The 6,000-nt window shown below is 36.2% G+C and overlaps 1 protein-coding gene across 1 annotated transcript in view; it reads right to left on the bottom strand.

Annotated features, from left to right (window-relative positions):
* Nucleotides 1-5,719, bottom strand: part of CD36 (CD36 molecule) — a 54,524-nt gene extending 48,805 nt beyond the window's left edge. Inside the window, exon 1 of the mRNA XM_058725272.1 lies at nucleotides 5,613-5,719. The gene's annotated coding sequence lies outside the window, so the exon portion shown is untranslated. The remainder of the gene's footprint in view (nucleotides 1-5,612) is intronic.
* Between the last annotated feature and the right edge of the window lie 281 nt (nucleotides 5,720-6,000).

Genomic DNA, 6,000 nt, shown 5'->3' on the forward strand with positions numbered 1-6,000 from the left:
CCTTAGTGCCTTTTGTATAGGGAGGAGTGACTTGTGATCTAGAAGCCATGAGTGACTGACTCAGCATTTAGAGATGTCCTTCCATACTGAGTACAGAAGATTCAAAAACTGCCTCCATATTTTGATTTATAAAGGTTTTGATTCTAGAGACATCGCCTCTAAGAATGCCAATGCTCTGTTTAAAATTTTCCTTTGATTAAATAGGGAGTGTTACAAGAACATGCATTTTCCCTCAGGACTCACAAAAGCTCCTTTGCTCAACATTGGTATGAATCAGTCTTTCTACTATTATCTACCCTCCCCCCCCAATGCCATCCCCATCTTCTATGTAGAAGAATAAGGAAACACATATTCTTCCTGCTGGGGGACTTTTTAAAAACTCAGGGTAGGTCAGTCTGGGTCAAAGCCAACACCCAAACAAGTGGAAGAGAGAAAGTTAAGGAGAAAGAGCCAACAAGTTTGATCCAACTATGCCTAAAGAGTACTAACACTGGGGGCACCTGGGTGGCTCAGTCCTTGAGTGCCAATTCTTGATTTTGGCTCAGGTCATGATCCCAGGGTCATGGGATTGAGCCCAATGTCAGACTTTGTGCAGCCTGCTCAGGATTCTCTCTCCCTGCTCCTCTTCCTCTCTCTTCCTAAAAAAATAAATAAATAAAAATAAAAAAATAAAAAAAAAATTAAAGTACTAACTCTGGACTCCCTAAAATCCCTCTATTGAGTCAGCTAGTTTCAGTTGAAAACACAATATTCTATGTAAAATGTGGATCTTAGATCACTGCTCATTTACACAAATAAAATATCTAACCAAAGTTCTTGTTCATTAAGTGTCATCAAGAAACACAATCAGGAGGGGCGTCCAACTTCGGCTCAGGTCATGATCTTGCTGTCTGTGAGTTTAAGGCCTGCGTCAGGCTCTGTGCTGACAGCTCAGAGCCTGGAGCCTGCTTCGGATTCTGTCTGTCTGTCTGTCTGTCTCTCACTCTCTCTCTCTCTCTCTCTCTCTCTCTCTCTCTCTGCCCCTCCCCTGCTTGTGCTCTGTCTCTCTCTCAAAAATAAATAAAATGTAAAAAAAAAAAAGAAAAAGAAACACAATCAGGAGACCTCTAAAAAAAAGAATCAAGGACAGAAATATGGTTTTTTACACTATATGTAACAGAGATATTAGTATAATATTAAACACATATAAAATACCATGTAACTATATTTTCTTCTACATATGTCCAGAACTCTTTAGTGTTATACTCATAAAATATGTCATAAAAAGCTCAGTTCATTCAGGAGTTGCAAGGGCGCAGGTGACACTGAAGCTCCCTATAATGTACTCATTGGGAACTGTGTTGGTAGCGATTTTTATATCCCAGATTTTAAAATAGTGCCAGACACATAATAGATGCTCAAATACACATTGAATAGATAATGAAGAACCTATACTATCGATATCACAAGATAGATCAAAAAGAAACATGGGTATATTATATAATTTGGTAGGAGAGAAGGTTATCTTTGGTTCTCCATGTTGTCTGATATCAAGTTTAAAAGGAATGGTTATTTTCTATGTATGCCTTTTTATATTTAGTAGACACCGGGAGTGAAGTGCAACAAAGAACAGGTGTGGTCTGCTTTAAGCAAAAATCTGCATGTATTAAACAAATAGTCTGATTCTTTCACATTAGCAAATATTCTTGGGGTGCCTGGGTGGCTCAGTCAGGGCCATTTTTTTAAAAACTGAAAACCATTCTTACAAAGGATTCTGTCATTCTTCAGATACTTCTTGAGTAAGTACAATACAAGGATGAATGACATGCTCCTACAAAATAACCTTTTTCCAAGCATTTTAATGTTTATTTTTATTTTTGAGACAGCATGAGTGGAGGACAGGGGCAGAGGGAGATAGAGAGTCTTAAGCAGGCCCCACACTTAGCCCCATGCAGGACTCAATCCCATACCCCTGGGATTATGACCTGAGCATCAAGAGTCTGACGCTCAATGGACTGAGCCATCCAGGTGCCCCCCCAAACATTTTAAATAATCTAATATACTGTGTTTCTGTATCCACATCAAGGAATAGACATATTTATTAAAATGAAGATTCCTAAAATTTGTTAAAATAGTTCACACCAAAAACCATGATTCGGTATTAAATGTAGATCATTATAAGTGGTTGTGGTGTATTATTTTGCCTATCAAATTTTCGCCAAGTCTTCTGAATAGTAATACACTACCGTCTAATTTTTTACATGACCATCTTTTTTTATAAATCAACTGATGCGATCCCTTGCTAATAGTTTGATTCCTCTGGGTTGTTTAGAGGGTTTATTCTGGACTGCTCATTTATTTTGTTAAAAGACAGTGGGTCTTTATCTGACTTCAAAATGCACCTTTGTCAAGAGTGTTAGTATGGCCCAGTCACTAGAAACTTAAGCACCTCTGAGGATTGGCCTTTATGTTCTGATAGCAGTTAGTTCAAGAAAAATGGCTGAAGTTCTGTTTCCGTTTAAGTTCTGTCTTTGTACTTGTTACCATCTGCGACAGGAGACTTATCTTTAAGAGGGGCATCACTCAGCTAAAGAGACATGCTAGAGGATTCCAAACACTGATCAATTTCAGAAGTCTGTAAAAATGAATAAAGTACAAAGAAAAAATCGAAAATATCACCAAATGTGTCCTTCCTTATCCCATGGCAACCTGAGATGGACTTTTTTTTTTTTTTTTTTTTTACTCTCAAGAGAACTTTTCATACTATGACTATGAACTCTTAAATATCAAAACAAAATGCATAAATGCCAAAACCCAGGAGAAAAGGACAGTAAGTAGAACCTGGTAGCATTTTTGTCTCAGGAGAGGCTGCCAGCCCTGCCTCCACCACAGACTGTGACAAACATACAAGAGTTTGAGTCAATAGGCAGATAAGATAAATACAACACCTACATGTGAAGAGGTGCAGAGGTTATGGTCTTATAAAGCATGAATATGTAAAAAAAAAAAAAATGAAAAGGTGTCATTAAAATCGGAAAACTTGTCTTAAATCAGAAAGGGCAAAATAGTTGAAAATGTACTCGAAGGAGCAAATCCTCAAACTGAGGATGAGAGTCAGACTCTAAAATCTTTTCCATTATTATAAAGGTATGTTTTTCGAACAAATTAATTCTCTAATACATTTTGTGTGTCAGATTACATGGTATATTACTTAAAGCATAAGATTTTTAAAAATATGGTAAACCACATTTATTCTATTTATATGCAAACAAAGAGTGAATATAAAATGAAAATATCACTAAAATGTACTACATTACATAGATAAATTTATAGATTGTTTTTATGGAATTATTAATCTAAGTCAAATTTACAGAAACTTTTTTTATCACATAAATAATATACTTTACTAGTCTTGCTTTCTCATGCTTTTAATTTAATGAAAATCCTATATATAAAAGTTAGGCAATGGGGTAATAACCAGCAGATGTAACAAATTTGAAGTGTGTACTAACGTTACATAGTAAGTTTCAGCTTGATTTTCATGTAGTTGCTATCCATTATAAACTGTGAGTTCCTATGTCAAAATTTGGTAATTTGTAATTGGTAAATAAATATATAAATATGTAAATTGCTAATAAACATAGTTTTATTTATAAATAATAAAAAATACTGATACAATAGAGGATCTGATCTGAATATTCTTACCATCAAAGTATGGAGAGGCGGCACAATGCCAGCTAAACTGGCTTTTCATTCACTGATAAATTGGGTTGCCATAGCAAGCCCATATTCACTGTTTCTAAGCAACCCAAGGCTCCACAGACTTCAGATACTTAGGAATCCACTGATCTTTCATCATCCTTAAGGGAGAAATATGAAAACTTGTGGTACCAGACTCAGTGGAAGATTCCCTGATGACCCAATAGAGTAGTGACCTGCTATAAAATGTCCCTGTGTTGATACCCATTTAATTTATCAAATAATATTTGTGATAGGGAATTAATTGAGTATTAAAGTGCTAAGTGGATGAAATTAGGTACAGAAAATGATCAATACCTAGTATGTGTTGAGCAGGCAAATGTTTGAGTAAACAGACAAGATACCACGCACAATCCAACTTTCTAAAGACAAAGTCATTTACATAATGCCAGCATTCATAAAGTCCTTGCCTTTTAGTGTAAAAAAATATATCTGTTTAGCAGCATTACCACACAGCAGGTCATTTCAATTTTTTTGTTTTCTAATTATTTATACTTAGGTAGCATACATAATTATAGATCACTAATTGCTTGTGATTTTATATTGAAACGTTTAATTATGGCTTGTCTAGAATGCTTGAATAATTAACCACCCAAACATCAAATAGAATTGTATAGGTCTGAGGTACAAGGAAGGTTAGGAATTCTTTGAATGAGGTAATATTAGCATTTCCCGCCCCTGTCTATGTCAAACACTCTCCCCCAGTCTCCTGTCTTCACACAGTACCCACAGAGGCAAACCACTGCCTCTAGAGCTCTTAATTCACAAGGCTTACTTTCCAACTATTTGAGATAATCAAAGTGAAAGAGAGTTAAGGCACACAGACAGATATCATTTGTTCGTATAGAATACTGTATCACAATGCAGGTCAGAATAAAATGCCATCACTAGAAATGGTTATATGTGAACAGTTAAATGATTAGGTCTGAAATCTGTAACATTTTACCTAATTCTAAAACCTGCCTCCCATTATCATTCCATGTGGCTAGCTCTTACCAGGAAAAACATTGGAGGAATGATGTACAAATTGAAAACTGGTTCTTATTTAATGGTAAATTTTGTAACATTACTTCCTGTATCCTGTTAGCTGTTGCATCAAAGATTCAGTAACCTGCCAGGTATACAATATGATGATAGAGTTCTGTAACCTGAATGTAAAATAAAGTTGACATGTCACCTCTCATACAAGTCCCAGGAAGCCACCTGTTGACTAGAGACATACCAGGAATTTCAGCAGTAGAAACTCTGCCTGTGATAACTACTGATTACTGTTGATTCTAAATGGGAAAGGATAGATTCTTCTTCAAGACTGGGAAGACACCCACTCTGCGTTACAATCTTCATATAAGAGAGTCCAAAACTTGCATAATTATATTACAATTGCCTCTTCAGGCAATTATAAAAATTCATCTGCAGTTTAACAGTCTCCCTGGGCATAGATATTCTTAAGAATAAAAGAACTGTGCATGAATTTGTCCGTTTAGTATGTTGTTGCTCTGTTAAGATACTCCTCCACTGCTGCATGTATATAATCACATGTTTGTTGGAGGGTTTCGATACTTCTGAGTATTTTTTAATATCCTCTTATCACTTAGTATTGTATTTATTACTGACAAGATCATACATGGTGAAGTTACAACTCCTTCCATTTTCTTTTAGATACAACTTCTTATCAAAAAGCTGGGGACAGGGTGCCTGTAGGTCTGTATCTCAAATACTGCCCGAGAGAAGAGAGAAATGCAGGTAGAGCTTAAACTGGATAAGAAGAAAGCAAAAAACCAGATCAAAGTAAGATTTTAGTATTAGAGGAACCAGTCTTGCGTCCTATGTTGTTAGGGTAGAAAACTTCACAGGGATTACATAAGCATAATTACCAGTTTGAAGTCCGATGAAAAAGTGCAAATCCTCCAATATTAACTCACTTGCAAAATGCTGGTTGGAAGACAGTGGAATTAACACTGATAACTGTGGTTGTGTTTGCCCCAAGTGCTGGGTCAAATCTGCTGACTGCTGTGAGCCCCACCTTCAAGTATCCAAGAATGGCTGTGGAGTTTTGAGTGACACTCCACTGAGGCAGTATGATTTCTAAACCAAAGTTAGGCTCTGCCGCCAGTGTTTGCCAACTTCCCCAGCTTGCAAGTGAGCTGCTCCTCACCCTGGTTCTTTCTTTAAAAAAAAAAAAAAAAAAAAAAAAGGATAGAAAGAAACAATTACGCTGTGACGTTTAAAAGAACACAGAAGCAGATCCCTCTCCAGGGATAT

The sequence above is a fragment of the Neofelis nebulosa genome, chromosome 4 (genome assembly GCF_028018385.1).
Source record: "Neofelis nebulosa isolate mNeoNeb1 chromosome 4, mNeoNeb1.pri, whole genome shotgun sequence".
Lineage (NCBI taxonomy): Eukaryota > Metazoa > Chordata > Mammalia > Carnivora > Felidae > Neofelis > Neofelis nebulosa.